We start from the raw sequence: 17,879 nt of genomic DNA on the forward strand, positions 1-17,879 counted from the left end.
ATTCTCAAGGTTTTCTATCTCCAAAGTTGTCTCCCTTTGTGATTTCTTAGTTGTTTCTGCTTCTGTTTTTAGATCCAGGATGGTTTTGCTCAGTTCCATCATTTGCTTGTTTGTGTTTTCCTTTAATTCTTTAAGAGATTTTTGTGTTTCCTCTTTTATGACTTCTGCCTGTTGACTCAAGTTCTCCTGCATTTCTTTAAGGGTTTTTTTTTTTTTTTTTTTTTTTTTTTTTTTTTTTTTTTTTTTTTTTGCGTTTCTTCTTCATTGGCTTCTATCTCTTGAGCCTTATTGTCCTGCATTTTTTAAAGTAATTTTGTTTTTCCATTATATGGGTTTCTAGCTTATTCATGTTCCCCTGTATTTCTTTAAGAGATTCATTTGTGTCCTTTTTCTGTTCTTCTAGCAGCATCATGACCAGTGATTTTAAATCCAAATCTTATTTCTCTGGTGTGTTGGCATAACCAAGACTTGCTGATGTTGGAGAGTTTGGTTCAGACACTGCCATATTGCCTAGATTTCTGTTAGTAGCGTTCCTGCATTTGCTCTTTGCCATCTTGTTCTCTGGCATTAGTTGGTCTTGTCTCTGGCTGGTGTTTGAGCCTCCTGAGAGGCTCTAGGGCTATTTCCGCACCACTGGATGGTTGGGTTTCCCCTGTTGCAGATTGCTGATGTGCTGTCCTCTTCTTGGGTGCCCTTGTAGCTCTAGTGTGCTTTGCCCCAGATTCTGTCTGTGAACCAGATGGTGCCTGTTTGCTCCTTTAGGGAGCACTGATGGTGTATGCTGCGGGACATTTTCCGAGTGCTGATCACTCTGCTGGGCAGCCGAACTCCCAACCGGGTTGGTGCACACAAAGCTAGCCTTGCTGCTTAGGCCCTGAGTCTAGGCAAAAGCCTAGGAGGCCAAGGTCTGAGCAAAGTTCCCCTAGGACTATGAGTGTTAATTGGGTCTGTCAGGTGGCCAGGATGGTGGTGTGCTGGGCTAACAACCTCCTGGCTGGGTTGGCACACAGATGGCCCACTGAGCAACCGAGGTCTTGGGGCCAGTCCAGGGCCTGTCAGGGGCTTAGACCATGCTATGTTAGCCTCGGGCTATGCATGTTAGCCAGCTTTGCCTGCTAGAACTCTCTGGCGTCCCATAGGCAAAATGGCGGTGCACACACCAAGCAAGGCAAACAGCCTCCTGTCCGGGTTGGCACCCTGATGGCCCCTGAACAGCCCAGGGCCCGGGTGCAGGCCAGTGCCCATCAGGCTTAGACCCCTGAGATGTTGGCCTCAGGTTATGTTTGCATACCTCAGGCTGCCTGATCTCTCTGGCATCCGAGAACCAAGATGGAGGTGAGTCTCTCATACCTGACTGGTGGGAGGCAGAGTTCTGAAGTGGCTTCTGTGCGGTGAAAGGTGCAGTAAATCTGCCTCTGCTTGCAGCCCGGCTAGCCAGTGATGGTCAGTGGTCATGGGCGCAGGGCCTGCCTGGACCCTGTCACCTTGATTCTACTGCTGATGGCTCTTCCTCTGGACCAGCTGCTGCTGCTGTTCGGTTCATATGCTTTTTGAGTTGGATCATATGTATTTTAAAATGTTAGCTAAAATTAACTTATCAGTGAGTATATATCATATATGTCCTTTCTGACATGGAGGATGTTTGAGGGTTTACTTATAAATATGGCATTATATAGTTACAGAAAATGTGGTTCCTATACACAATGGAATATTACTCATCTATTAAGAATGAGGACATCATGTATTTTACAGGCAAATGGATGGAACTAGAAAATATCCTGAGTGAGGCAACTCAGACCCAAAAGGACATGCTTGGTATATACTCACTAATAAGTGGATAATTTCCAAAAAACGTAGATACCCAAGATACAATTCACAGAAATCAAGAAGGTTAAAAAGCAGAAGTGTGATCACCATTTTCTCTCAGGTGACTGTTCAAGTTGGTTCTGTCCAGGAGTGCAAGGAGCACGGGAGTGGCAGGGCAGCTGGGACAGGTTCCTTCGAGTCACCATCTGAACTCAAAATTTTTGACCCAAAAATGCCCCTGTCTAAAAGAAATGCAGGGACAAAAATGCAACAGAGACTGTAAGAAAGGCCATCCAGAAATCAGTTCAACTTGGTATCCATCTTATGTGGTTGCAACAAATCCCAACACTGTTATTGATTATTTGTTGTACTTACAGACAGGAGGCTAGCATAGCTGTCCTATGAGAGGGTCTATGAGCCTGAGACAGATACAGATATTTTCAGCCAACCATTGGATTGAGTAAGGTCAGGGACCTTGAAAGAGTTAAGGGAAGTACAGAAGGAGCTTAAGGAGATTGCAACCCCTTATCATATAAAATTAATAACAATATCAACAAACCATAACCCCTCAGAGTCTCAGAGGGAGCCACCCATGAAAGAACACACATAGACTACTTCTTGGCCTATGCTATGTGTGTAGCCGAAGATTTTTGCATTGTCTGACCTCAGTGGGAAAAGATGTTCTTCATCTTGTTGAAACATGATGCTCCATAGAAGGGGCATCCTAAAGAGGTGACATGAGGAAGTAGGTTAGGTCAGAAGAAAAGGTGAAGAGGAATGAGTGAAGAACTCATGCAGGAAGGACCAGTAAAGGGGACAACATTTGGAATGTAAATAAATAAAATAATAAAAAGAAAAGAAAAATAATTTTTATTATCTTTAATATTTTTTTCACAGTCCAGTCATTATCCCCCTGCTATTCTGACCTCCAAGAGTACCTCATCCCATTCCTCCTCTCCTGTCCACAAGAGGATATCCCCAGACCCACACAATGCCCACACCTCATCAGGTCTCCTTATTCCCTAGGGATTCAAGTCTCTCAAAGTGCATTTTCTCTCACTGAAGCCACACCAGGGAGTATTCTGCTGTGTTCATTTCTGGAGCTCTGTACCAGCTAATATATGCTGCCTGATTGGTGTCCCAGTATCAGAAAGATATCAGGGGTTCAGGTTAGTTGATACTGCTGGTATTCCTGTGAGGTCACCCTCTGGCTTAGCTTTTACAAACCTTGTCCTCTTAAACCACAGTGATTTCCAGATTATGTACAATGGTCAGGTGAATGTATGTGCTACTGTTTCAGGCAGCTACTTTTTGCACCTCTTGGAGGGCAGCCATGCTAGGTTCTGTAAGTATGTCATAGTATCAGTAATAATGCCAGGCCTTGGAGCATCCCCTTGAGCTGGATCCCAATTTGGGTTGGCCACTGGACCTCAGTCTCTTCTCCATTTTTGTCCCTGCAGTTCTTTTAGACAGGAATAATTCAGAGTCAGAGTTTTTAACTGTGTAAAGGCAACCATGTCCCTCCACTTGATGCCTGTCTTTGTACTGGAGGAAGATTCTACAAATTCCCTCTCCCACTGTTGGGTACTGCCATTAAGGTCTTTCCCTGTGAGTCTTGATATTATTTCACTGCCCAGGACTCTGGTAAATTCTAGCAGATCCTCGACACCCCACTTGCCAAGGTCAATCATTCTGCTGGCCCTCAAAGCTTCACACCTAGTCCCTTCCCAATACCTGACCATGATACCCTTTTCCCATGCTAGTCTCCTCTCCTATCCTGTTCCCTCCCTCCTTCTTCCCTCCAGTTTCTTCTCCCTAGTGGGACTGAATCATCCTCACTTGGGCCCTATTGCTTGGTTTTCTGTTTGCTCTAGCTAGAACATTGAGTACTATGTTGAATAGAGAACGGGAGAGTAGAGACATCCTTCTCTTAATCCTGATTTTAGTGGGATTGCTTCAAGTATCTATACATTTAATTTGATATTGATTGTTAGTTTGCTGTATTTTGCTTTTATTATGTTTAGGTATGGGCCTGGATTCCTGTACTTTCCAGTACTTTGAACATGAAGAGGTCTTCTATTTTATCAAAGTCTTTTCAGCATTTATTGAGATGAACATGTGTTTTTTTTCTTTGACTTTATTTGTATAGTGGATTTCATTATCAGTTTTCCATATATTGAACCACCATTGCATCCCTGGAATAAAGCCTACTTGATCATCGTGAATTATCTTTTTCATGTGTTCTTGAATTTTTTATGTGAAAATTTTATTGAGTGTCTTCCATTGATATTCATAGGAGAAAATGGTCTGAAGTTCCTTTTTTGGGTCTCTATGTGATTTAGGCATCAGAGTAATTGTGGCATCATAGAAAGCATTAGATAGTGTTACTTCTGTTTCTATTCTATAGAATAGTATCAAGTGTGTTGGTATTAGCTCTTCTTTGGAGCTCTCCTAGAATTCTACACTAAGTCCCTCTGGCCCTGTGCTTTTTTGGTTGGAAGATTATTAATGATTTCTACTTCATTAGGGGATATGGACCTGTTTAGATATTTTTTCTGAACCTTGACTTAACTTTGGAACAAGGTATCTGTCTAGAAATTCATCCATTTAATCTAGATTTTCCATTTTTTGCCCAGTATAGGCTTTTATTATAGGATCTGAAGATTTTTGAGTTTCATCATTTTCTGTTGTTTCCCTTTTTATTTCTGATTTTTTTATTTGGATACTTCCTTTGGGGCCTTTAGTTCATTTGGGTAGGGTTTTATCTATCTTGCTGATTTTCTCCAAGAACTAGCTTTTGCTTCTGTTGATTCATTGTATCATTCTCTTTGTTACTATTTAATTGATTTCTGCTCTGTGTTTGACTAATTCCTGCCTTCTACTCCTCTTTTTCGTCTAAGGCTTTCAGATGTGCTGTTAAGTTTCTAGTGTAGGATTTTTTTCCATTTTTTTTTATGAGGGAGCATAGTGCTATTAATTTTCCACTTAAACTTCTTTCATTGTGTCCTATAAGTTTGAGTATGCTTTGTCATCATTTTTATTGAATTCAAGAAGTCTTTAATTTCTTTATTTTTTCCCTGACCAAATTATTATTCTATTGAGAATTGTTCAGTTTCCATGGGTATATGTGTTTCCTTTTGCTTTTGTTGTTATTGAAGTCAAGCTTTAGTCCATGGTTATCTTTTAGGATACATGGGATTATTGAAATCTTCTTGTATTGGATGAGACTTCTTTTGTGACTGATTATATGGTCAATTTTGGAAAAAGTACCATGAGGTGCCAAGAAAGTATATGCTTTTGTTTTAGGGTAAAATGTTCTGTATATATCTGTTAAATCCACTTTGTTTATAACCTGTATTAGTTTCACTGTATCTGTTTTTAGTTTCTGTTTCAATGACGTGTCCTTTGGTAAGAGTGGGGTACTGACATCTCCCACTAATATTGTGTGGGGTTCATTGTGTGTTTTGAGCTTCCATAATGATTTTTTTTTTTATGAACGTAGGTGCCCTTGCATTTGGGACAAAGATGTTCAGAATTGAGGTTTTCTCTTTGTAAATTTTTCTTCGTTGAATATGAAGTGTGTTTCCCCATGATGTTTGAAAACATTTGTTTGAAAGTCTATATTATTGCATATCAGGATGGCAAGAACCCTATAGAACACCAAATAGATTGGACAAGAAAAGAAAATCCTCTAGCTGCATAATAATCAAAATATCAAAAGCAAAAGCAAAGAAAGAATATTAAAAGCTCTAAGGTGAAAAGGCCAAGTAACATATAATGGCAGACCTATCATAATTATACCAGACTTCTCAACAGAGACCCTAAGAGAACACAAATGCCAACCAAGGCTACAGTACGTTGCAAAATTTTTAATCATCCTTAATGGAAAAAATAAAATATTCCATTACAAACCCAAATTTAACAATATCTTTACACTAATCTAGCCCTACAGAAAATCATAGAATGAAAACTCCAACACAAGGAGGATACCTACACCAAAGGAAAAAAAAAAACTAGATATTAATAATCTCACACCAAATCCAAAAGGAGAGCATCATATACATGCAATGCCACCTACAACAACAAACATAAAAGGAACTAGCAATGATCTGTCTTTAGTATCTCTCAATATTAACAGAGTCACTTTCCCAATCCAATGGCATAAGCTAATAGATAAGATATGCAAGGAAGAACCAGCATTTTGCTGCATGCAAGAAACACATCTCAGTGACAAAGACAGAACCTATGTCACAGTTAAAGGCTATAAAACTTGTCTTCCAATAAATAATTTTTAAGAATTGTTGAATGATATAAAGAAATTAGGCAAGAAGTGAGCTTTTGTAGTTCTAGAAGGTACTATAAATTCTGTTCTGAGAGAAAACTATTCAATGATCTTCCCCTGATATGAACACTTTGAAATAAAATTCTAAACTCCCAGGTAATATAGAGTCTGTGCAACAGTAGATTGACTGTAATGGGGGCAAGTGAGAATCTTAATTATAGGTCTAGACTATAGAAGGTAATTTATGGCTGAAACTACAAGTAAAAAGGAAACAAAACAAGCAAAACAAGTAAACAAATAAATAAAAAACACTGCTGGTCACACCTACTACTATTGTTTCACTAAATTGTGATGGTGTCAAACTACTTTCTAAATATTTATATTTACATCAGAAAAAAAGGACAAGATACCTCATCCCTAACCACATAAAATTCTGAGCCTTGTTCATAAAAGTTCTGTTTTTGCTATGAATGCAGTGAGTAGAGACACCCATTTCATGGCAGTGAAGGTGATGAGATTAAGTGGTATTCACTTTTCAGACAAAGAGCATATTTATGTTACCCCTCAATAGTCAAATGACTACAGAGGAGAAGATATAAACTACGTGCTTTCCAGAAATTATGGAGAATAGCTACAAAATAGTGTTGTCATGGTATGACACAGTTACTAAAGTTGTGATCTTACAACAGCTTTAGCTTCCTGGACTTGCTTGTACTCAACTGGGACTCTAAATACCAATTATGCCTAGAGGGTTTCACAAGATTATAATACTGACATAATGCTGAATTGTTAGTCATTTCTGGATTATTTGTGAGACAATGTCAAAGTCTTCATTTATGTATGTGATATGAGAATCACAGTATTAAGGAGTAGATGCAAACCTGAAGCCACTTACATAGTCCTGCTTAAACACCATGAGTCTGGAAAGTTGGGAGTAAATGTCAGGAGAAAGGGAGACAGGCAAAAATGGAGTGAGAATAATAGAGTGCATAACATGCCATTGTGAGATTGTCAAAGAGCAAATTGAATAAAATTATAAAATACAGAAAAAAGTATTATTTCTCAGTTATTCATATCACTTCAGTTAACAGTAAAAAGCACTTTAATTTTTAAATATGTAATAACACCATAGGTCCCTGCAAGTATGTGAATTATTTCTTCCCTAGGAAAAATGGATGGCAATTCTTTAAGTATTCTCATGGGTGAAAACTCCAGAGCTCACCCAGTCTGTATAATTCTCTCAAGATCTTCTTGTACTGGACTCTAAATCCCAATTTGACTGTGGTCAGTGTGCTTTGAACAACATCCTCAAGGGCATGACTCAGTGGACATCATTAACCATGCGAGTGGTAATCATTGTAAATACGAAAATCCTATAATTACTTGAAGACTTGCTATGAATGTGAAGCCAGCATCAAAGAGATTTCCACATAGAAGAATCACAGGATATACTTGTCTACAATCAGTGTATATTAACTGTAGAAAAGTGGGTTTCATTATTATGTTTTCTACATTTATATAATGTATGATGCTAATAGCCACTGTTAATTGTTCGACAGTGAATTATTGCTTCTTTACCAGGAAGTTAACTGCGTTTTGTTATTTACAGAAATGGCATATGAGTTGTATAAGAAGAGATTACAGCACATTTATTTTACCTATGAAGATGAGGTAAGTGATTCTTCCCAGGACAATGAACTCCACAGACTTCATATTCATTGGAAATTTCATCTGTGCCCCTACTCTTTGTGCCAGTTTTCTTTGCACTAGAGAAGGCAGAGTTGCTATAATACAATTTTGGTAATACACTGTAGTGGATTTTAAGACTTCAGTACTTTTCAATATAGCATGTTCCTTGGAGTCCCACAAAATACTTGGTTTCTATATTATGTAAACACTTAATTGAGAATAGTAATTCATAAAAAGCTATAGATGATCTGTATATGATGTGAATTATATGAACACTAAATGAGATGTTCAAAAATATTTTTTATAAACACTGAGATGACAGTGGTCCATGAATGCTATAATGAATATTGTGGAGACTTCATTAGTTTATGTTATAAATCATTCTCCTTTCTCCAACTAAATACAGACAAATATAAGTAGACTGACTTAGGGATTAATGTCAGATATATCTCTTCATCTTAGGGAAGTAAAAACAGAAAAAAAGGGCCAAATTTGGTATGAGAATTTAAAATTTGTTAATAAACACATATGCATTAAACACAGTTTGCTGCTAATCACTGAGTAGCCTACATCATAACAGTAATAAGACAAAGAATAAATTTTAAGATGCATGGCTTCCTTTAACTTTTATTTTTATTCATTCACTTATATTCTGCTCACATCCTGCCTCTCTGTGATCCCCTTACAATACTTCACACATCTCACTTGTCCTTCTCCTAAATTCAAAGCCGCAGTAGTTATTTCAGAGAGAACATTTTTGCAGGCCCTTGTTTTCCAAGATAAAGGATTGAACAAAAAACACATGCTTAGAACCAGAAACAGAATTCTGGAATTCAAGTAACGCTGCCTTCCTAACAAAGAAAACATATTTTATCTTATTTTCAATATAATTAAATTTCCATCTGGCCTCTCATACTTAGTGATCAAAAAAAGGTTAAATAAAATCAAAGACCCAAAGCAAAATCTGGCATTTTATAATGAAAATATGGATAAATTACTCAACCCCTTGTGTTCCATAAAGTGAAAACAATCAGCGAATTCTAATATAATTATTAGGAGGGAGGGAATGAAAAATCTAAGTTCCACTCTAGGGAAAAAAAATAGAGAAAGTGAGTTTTTATTGAGCTCAGAACTAAGATGGAAATCATTCACACATCATTTTTAACACATTATTAAATGATCTCAACGAACTACAAAACTTTATTGTTGGGTAAGGAATTTATTAATAATCATTAAATTCTGCCACGTGTAACTATATAACTAATACATCAAATTTAGTTTGGGGAAAAGTCTATTTTCCACACAATTTCAAAATACTGATTAATGCTCAACCAAATTATATTTCTACACTTATGCATTTCTATTTTAATTCAGCTCATTTTTTATTTTATTGAATATAATCTTCATTACATTTTAAATGGCAAAACCTTTCCTGGTTTCCACCTCCAAAACAACCCCCAACCTTTCCTCTCACCCCCTGCCTCCAAGTATATGTCCCTCCACTTTACCCACTCCTACCTCCCCCACCCCCGATTTCCCTTTGTTGGAGCATCTATTGAGCCTTCGCCTAATCTATGGTATATGTACACAATAGAGTACTATTCAGCTACTAAAAACAATGAATTCATGGAATTCTTAGGCATATGGTTGGAAGTGCCATGCTGAATGAGGTAACCAATCATAAAAGAACACACATGGTATGCAGTCACTGCTAAGTGGATGTTAGCCCAAAAACTGAAAATAAACAAGTTGCAATTAATTCAGCTTCTTTATCACTATGTTTCTCTTTTCCAGTGGCTGTGAACATTCTAATGATTGAAGGATGACTCTGATGGAGATAATACAAAAGTGTCAGAGTTTCTCCTGCTGGGATTCACCAGTGAGCCAGGCCTACAGCTTCCCCTCTTCATGCTATTTCTCCTCATCTATACCATCACCCTGGTGGGAAATCTTTGGATGAACATGCTTATTGTACTAGACTGTCATTTCCACACACCCATGTATATTTTTCTAGGTAATCTGTCCTTGGTTAATTTTTGTTACTCCTCAGCTGTCACACCTACAGTCATGACTGGGCTACTAATAGGAGACAAGTTAATTTCCAATAATGACTGTGCTACTCAGATGTTCTGTTTTGTTGCCTTTGCCACTGTGGAAAATTACCTGTTGGCTCCAATGGCCTATGATCGCTATGCAGCAGTGTGTAATCCCTTGCAGTATTCCACCAGTGTGACTATAAGTGTGTGCATGCCTTTATATAGGTTCATATGTGTATGGTTTCCTGAATGCCTCCATGCACACTGGGGACATTTTCAGTCTTTTCTTCTGTAGGTCTAATGTGGTACATCATTTCTTCTGTGACATTTTAAAGATTGTAATAAAAATGAATGTGTAGGATATCCAGCTAACTAAAAGAGAAAAACGTATATTGAAGTTTGCTACTTAAAAAAGCACCAGATCACTAACATCTCTGTCAGAGCAAGAGAGAACCATGACTCCTGGAATGTCACAGAAGAAATGATGTACCTCCAACAAGAAACTCAAAACAACAATTTTAGTGCAAGATCTGAAGGCATAGAGGGACAATGCCAATGATGTATGGCTGAAGGAGATCTAACTTCTGGTGCAGAAGCCAGGAGCCAGGGCCTCCTCTAGGATGATCTCTAGATGGGACTGCTGCAGAGTCTTCCAGGAGAAGTATGTTTCTAGGTCTAGCCTTGGCTTGGAGAAGGGTTCTGAGAGAAGGGGTGTCTGGGAATAACAAAAAGGAATGACTCAAAGTCAAATTATGGGTCCAAGCCCTTGTAAGCACAAACAGAAAAACTTAGCTGAGTGGGATCTTCTGAGATCACCACTCACTCCCTAAATATCTTTATTTCTTTCCTTAGTATCTGCTAAGTTGGCTCTCCCTCCCTCCCTCTTTCCCTCCGTCATTCCCTCCCCCTCTCTCTAACAAACCAGTTGAAAATAAATTAAATTAAGAAACAAAATGCAGACTTGAGACTTGGCGGCAAGAGGTAGTGGCAGCAGCAGTGTGTACAGTGGAGAGGGCTACCACCAGCGGAACCGAGATGACAGGGGCCAGGCAGGTCCTGCGCCCATTACCACTGGCCACCTCCGGCCAGCTGGGCTGTGTGCAGCAGAGTTGCAGTGCTTTTTACCACATTGAAGCCCCATTAGACCTCTGCCTCCTCCCAGCCAGTGCTCCACCATCTTGGCTCCCAGACTCCAGAGATATCTGACAGTGCCAGGTACACAAACATAGTCCAAGGCTAACATTGCTTGAGCCTAAGTCTGGCAGGCTTTTGCCTGGACCCAGGCCATGTGCAGCTCAGTGGGCTGTCTGAGTACCAACCCAGCCAGGGGGTCATTTGCCATGTAGGCTGCCCAGCACTTGCAGGGGCACATCTTGCCCTCTTGGCTACCTAAAAGAGCCAGTCAGCAGACATAGCCTGAGGCTAACATCGCTTGGACTTAAGCCTGTCAGGCTTTTACCTGGTCTCAGGGCCTGGGCAGCTTGGTAGGCCATTTGTGCACCAACCCGGTTGGGGGATCTTTTGCCCTGCAGAGGGATCAGCACTTGGAAATGGTCCCTGAAGCAACTGTTAACATCACTCCCTGAAGGAGCAGACAGGAAACACCAGGTTCACAGAGACAACTTGGGGAAGGACACACTAGGAGTCCAAGGACACCCAAGAGTAGATCAGCACATCTATAATCTGGGCTAGGGGAAGCCCAGTCATCCAGAGATGCTGAAATAGCCTTAAAGGCTCACAGCAGGTTCAAACACCAGCCAGTGACAACAAGACCAACTAACGCCAGAGATAACAATATGGAAAAAGGCAAACCTAGGAACATTACTAATAGAAATCTAGGCAATATGGCAGCATCTGAACCCAATTCTCCAACAACAGCAAGTCCTGGATACCCCACCACATCAGAAAAACAAGATTTGGATTTAAAATCACTGGTCATGATGCTGCTAGAGGAACACAAAAAGGGCATAAACCATAAATACATTTCTTAAAGAAATACAGGGGAACATGAATAAGTTAGAATCCCACAGAATGGAAACACAAAAATCACTTAAAGAAATGCAGTAGAAATTGAGTCAACTGGCAGAAGTCATGAAAGAGGAAACACAAAAATCTCTTAAAGGATTACAAGAAAATACAAACAAGCAAGTGAAGGAACTGAGCAAAACCATCCTGGATCTAAAAACAGAAGTAGAAACAACTAAGTAAGAACAAAGGGAGACAACTTTGGGGATTGAAAACTTTGGGAAGAAATCAGGGAACAAACATGCAAATATCAACAACAGAATACAAGAGATGGAAAAAGGGATCTCAGATGCCGAAGATACCATAGAAACCATTGATTCAACAGTTAAAGAAAATGCAAAATGCAAAAAGCTTGTAACCCAAAACATCCAGGATATCCAGGACACAATGAGAAGACCAAACCTAAGGTTTTTAGGTCTAGATGAGAGTGAAGATTTAAAATTATAAGGGCCAGCAAATATTGTCAACAAAATTATGGAAGAAAACTTCCCTAACCTAAAGAGAGAGATACCCATGAATATACAAGAAGCCTACAGAACTCCAAACAGACTGGACCAGAACAGAAATACCTCCTGTCACATAATAATCAAAACCCAAAATGTACTAAACAAAGAAAGAATATTAAAGGCAGTAAGAGAAAAAGGCCAAGTAACATATAAAGGAAGACCTATCAGAATCACAGCAGACTTCTCACCAGAGACCATGACAGCTAGAAGATCCTGGGCACATGTCATGCAGACTCTAAGAGAACACAAATGTCAGCCAAGACTACTATACCCAGCAAAACTTTCAATAACCATAGATGGAGAAACCAAGGTATTCCATGACAAAACCAAATTTATATAATATCTATCCATAAACACAGCCCTAAAAAGAATAACAGGAGGCAAACTCCAATAAAAGGCAGGAAACTACACCTTGGAAAAACCAAAATAGTAACCTTCTTTCTTGAAACCCAAAAGAAGATAACCACTCAAATGTAAAAATAACATCAAAAATGTCAGAAAGTAATAATCACTGTTTCTTAATATCTCTCAACATCAATGGATGAAATTCCCCAATAAAAAGACATAGACTACAGACTGGATAAGGAAACAAGACCCTACATTTTGCAGCATACAGGAAACACACTTCAGTGTCAAAGACAAACACTACCTTAGAGTAAAAGGCTGGAGGACAATTTTACAAGCAAATGGTCTCAGGAGGTTATCCAGAGTAGCCATTCTAATATCAGATAAAATTGACTTTCAGTTTAGAGTCATGAAAAGGGACATGGAAGGACACTTCTTGCAGATCAAAGGAAAAATCCACCAAGAAGAACTATCAACTATGAACATCTCTTTTCCAAATGCAAGGGCACACTCATTCGTATAAGAAACTTTACTAAAACTCAAACTATACATTACACCTAAAACAGTAATTGTGGGTGACTTCACCACTCCACTCTCAATGGACCAATCAGGAAAATAGAAACTAAACAGGGACACTGCAGTTAGTAAAACTAATTGAAGCTTTGGACCAATTATATTTTATAATTGGTAATAATTTATAATAATTATAAATATATATAATATATTATATATAACATATAACATTTTATAATATATAAAAATATGATATATGATATGATATATGATATGATATATGATATATGATATATGATATATGATATATGATATATGATATATGATATATGATATATGATATATGATATATGATATATGATATATGATATATGATATATGATATATTAGATAGATAGATAGATAGATAGATAGATAGATAGATAGATAGATAGATAGATAGGTAGGTAGATAGATAGATATAGATATATAACATTTTATCCTAAAGCAAAAGAATATACCTTTTTCTCAGCACCTCATGATACCTTTTCCAAAATCGACTATATAATTGGTCACAAGATAGACCTCAACAACAGACCTCCACTATGTTCATATCAGCCCTATTTATAATAGCCAGAAGCTGGAAAGAACCCAGATGTCCCTCAATGGAGGAATGGATACAAAAAAAAAAATTGGTATATATACACAATGGAGTACTATTCAGCCATCAGAAACAATGAATTCATGAAATACTTAAACGAATGGATGGAGGTGGAGAACATCATACAAGGTGAGGTAACCAAGTCTCAAAAATCAGTCATGGTATGCACTCACTGATAAGTGGTTATTAGCCTAGAAACTTGGAATACCCAAGACATAATTCACATATCAAATGATGTCCAAGAGGAAAGGAGGATTGGCCCCGATTCTGGAAGGGCTCAGTGCATCAGTGTAGGGCAATACCAGAACAGGGAAGTGGGAAGGGGTGGATTGGAAAACAGGGAGATGGAAGAGGGCTTATGGAACTTTCGTGGAGTGGGGAGCCAGGAAAGGGGAAATCATTTGAAATGTAAATAAAAAATATATCAAATAAAAAAAGTGAAAGGCAATTCTAAATCTTGAAATAAAAGCATGCTAAATATATGTCTTGCCTCGATAATGTTGAAGTCAGATCACCATTGTAAATTATTTTTAGGAGTTCTGTGACATGCAGTCTCAAGTCATTATCTGAACTAAAGTTTAAAGCTCTACAATGAGATGCAAAGACTAGCCTACAGTTTCCAAAGGTAAAGTTATTACTTTCTGGAGGTGATTATTTGCATTCTTTTTTTTAATTCGATATATTTTAATTTACATTTCAAATAATTTCCCCTTTTCTAGCCCCCCACTCCCCGAAAGTCACGTAAGCCCCCTTCTCTCCCCATGTCCTCCCACCCACTCCTTCCCACTTCCCCGTACTGGTTTTGCTGAATACAGCTTCACTGAATTTTTCCAGAACAAGGGGCCACTCCTCCTTTCTTCTTGTACCTCATTTGATGTGTGGATTATGTTTTGGGTATTCCAGGTTTCTAGGTTAATATCCACTTATTAGTGAGTGAATACCATGATTCACCTTTTGAGTCTGGGTTACCTCACTTAGTATGATGTTCACTAGCTCCATCCATTTGCCTAAGAATTTCATGAATTCATTGTTTCTAATGGCTGAATAGTACTCCATTGTGTAGATATAACACATGTTTTTGCATCCACTCTTGTGTTGAGGGATACCTGGGTTCTTTCCAGCATCTGGCAATTATAAATAGGGCTTCTATGAACATACTAGAGCATGTATCCTTATTACATGGTGGGGAATCCTCTGGGTATATGCCCAGGAGTGGTATAGCAGGTTCTTCTAGAAGTGAGGTGCCCAGTTTTCGGAGGAACCGCCAGACTGATTTCCAGAGTGGTTGTACCAATTTGCAACCCCACCAGCAGTGAAGGAGTGTTCCTCTTTCTCCACACCCTCTCCAACACCTGCTGTCTCCTGAATTTTTAGTCTTAGCCATTCTGACTGGTGTAAGGTGAAATCTCAGGGTTGTTTTGATTTGCATTTCCCTAATGACTAATGAAGTTGAGCATTTTTTAAGATGCTTCTCCGCCATCTGAAGTTCTTCAGGTGAGAATTCTTTGTTTAACTCTGTACCCCATTTTTTAATAGGGTTGTTTGGTTTTCTGGAGTCTAACTTCTTGAGTTCTTTATATATATTGGATATTAGCCCTCTATCTGATGTAGGATTGGTGAAGATTTTTTTCCCAGTTTGTTGGTTGCCGATTTGTACTCTTGATGGTGTCCTTTGCCTTACAGAAACTTTGTAATTTTATGAGGTCCCATTTGTCAATTCTTGATCTTAGAGAATATGCTATTTGTGTTCTGTTCAGAAACTTTCTCCCTGTACCGATGTCCTCAAGGGTCTTCCCCAGTTTCTTTTCTATTAGCTTCAGAGTGTCTGGCTTTATGTGGAGGTCCTTGATCCATTTGGATTTGAGCTTAGTACAAGGAGACAAGGATGGATCAATTCATATTCTTCTGCATGCTGACCTCCAGTTGAACCAGCACCATTTGTTGAAAAGGCTATCTTTATTCCATTGGATGTTTTCAGCCTCTTTGTCAAGGATCAAGTGGCCATAGGTGTGAGGGTTCATTTCAGGATCTTCAATCCTGTTCCATTGATCCTCCTGCCTGTCACTGTACCAATACCATGCAGTTTTTAACACTATTGCTCTGTAGTATTGCTTGAGGTCAGGGATGCTGATTCTCCCAGACTTTCATTTGTTGCTGAGAATAGTTTTAGCTATCCTGGGTTTTTTCTTATTTCAGATGAATTTGATAATTGCTCTTTCTAACTCTGTGAAGAACTGAGTTGGGATTTTGATGGGTATTGCATTGAATCTATATATTGCTTTTGACAAAATGGCCATTTTAACTATATTGATTCTACCAATCCATGAGCATGGGAGGTTTTCGCATTTTTTGAGGTCTTCTTCCATTTCCTTCTTCAGAGTCTTGAAGTTCTTGTCATGCAAATCTTTCACATGTTTGGTAAGAGTCACCCCAAGATACTTTATACTGTTTGTGGCTATTGTGAAGGGGGTCATTTCCCTAATTTCTTTCTCAGCCTGCTTATCCTTTGAGTATAAGAAGACCACTGATTTGCTTGGGTTGATTTTATAACCTGCCACTTTGCTGAAGTTGTTTATCAGCTGTAGGAGCTCTCTAGTGGATTTTTTTGGGTCACTTAGGTAGACTATCATGTCATCTGCAAATAATGATAGTTTGACTTTTTCCTTTCCAATTTGTATCCCTTTGACCTCCTTATGTTGTCGAATTGCCCGAGCTAGTACCTCAAGTACAATATTGAAAAGATAAGGAGAAAGGGGGCAGCCTTGTCTAGTCCCTGATTTTAGTGGGATTGCTTCAAGATTCTCTCCATTTAGTTTGATGGTGACTACCGGTTTGCTGTATATTGCGTTTACTATGTTTAGGTATGGGCCTTGAATTCCTGTTCTTTCCAAGACTTTAAGCATGAAAGGATGCTGAATTTTGTCAAATGCTTTTTCAGCATCCAGTGAAATGACCATGTGGTTTTTTTCTTTGAGTTTGTTTATGTAGTGAATTACATTGATGGATTTCCGTATATTGAACCAACCCTGCATTCCCGGGATAAAGCCTACTTGATCATTGTGGATGATCGTCTTGATGTGTTCTTGGATTCGGTTGGCAAGAATTTTATTGAGTATTTTTGCATCGATGTTCATAAGGGAAATTGGTCTGAAGTTCTCTTTCTTTGTTGGATCTTTGTGTGGTTTTGGTATCAGCATAATTGTGGCTTCATAGAAGGAATTGGTTAGTGTTCCTTCTGTTTCTATTTTGTGGAATAGTTTGAAGAGTATTGGTGTTAACTCTTCTTTGAAGGTCTGATAGAATTCTGCACTGAAACCATCTGGTCCTGTGCTTTTTTTGGTTGGAAGAATTTCTATGACTCCTTCTATTTCTTTGGGCATTATGGGACAGTTTAGAGGATCTATTTGGTCCTGATTTAATTTTGGTATTTGGTATCTGTCAAGGAAATTATCCATTTCCTCCAGATTCTCCAGTTGTGTTGAGTACAGGATCTTGTAGTAGGATCTGATGATTTTTTGGATTTCCTCAGTTTCCATTGTTATATCTCCCTTTTCATTTCTAAGTTTGTTAATTTGGATACTTTCTCTGTGCCCTTTGGTTAGTCTGGCTAAGGGTTTATCTATCTTGTTGATTTTCTCAAAAAACCAGCTCCTGGTTTTGTTGATTCTTTGTTTCTACTTGATTGATTTCGGCCCTGAGTTTGATGATTTCCTGCGTTCTACTCCTCCTGGGTGAAATAGCTTCTTTTTGTTCCAGGGCTTTCAGGTGTGTCATTAAGCTGGTAATGTATGCTCTCTCCATTTTCTTTTTGGAGGCACTCAGGGCTATGAGTTTTCCTCTTAGCACTGCTTTCATTGTGTCCCATAGATTTGGGTATGTTGTGTCTTCATTTTCATTGTGTTCTAAAAAATCTTTAATTTCTTTCTTTATTTATTCCTTGACCAAGGTATCATTGAGTAGAATATTGTTCAGTTTCCACGTGTATGTGGGTTTTCTGTTGTTTTTGTTGCTATTGAAGACCTTTTTCACTCCATAGT

General features: G+C 38.5%; 1 pseudogene; it reads left to right on the forward strand.

The window, feature by feature from the left end:
- The first annotated feature begins 474 nt into the window (after window positions 1-474).
- On the forward strand, window positions 475-10,172 carry LOC127696640 (olfactory receptor 5B3-like; annotated as a pseudogene).
- The last annotated feature ends 7,707 nt before the right edge of the window (window positions 10,173-17,879 follow it).

This window comes from Apodemus sylvaticus, chromosome 1 (genome assembly GCF_947179515.1).
Source record: "Apodemus sylvaticus chromosome 1, mApoSyl1.1, whole genome shotgun sequence".
NCBI lineage: Eukaryota > Metazoa > Chordata > Mammalia > Rodentia > Muridae > Apodemus > Apodemus sylvaticus.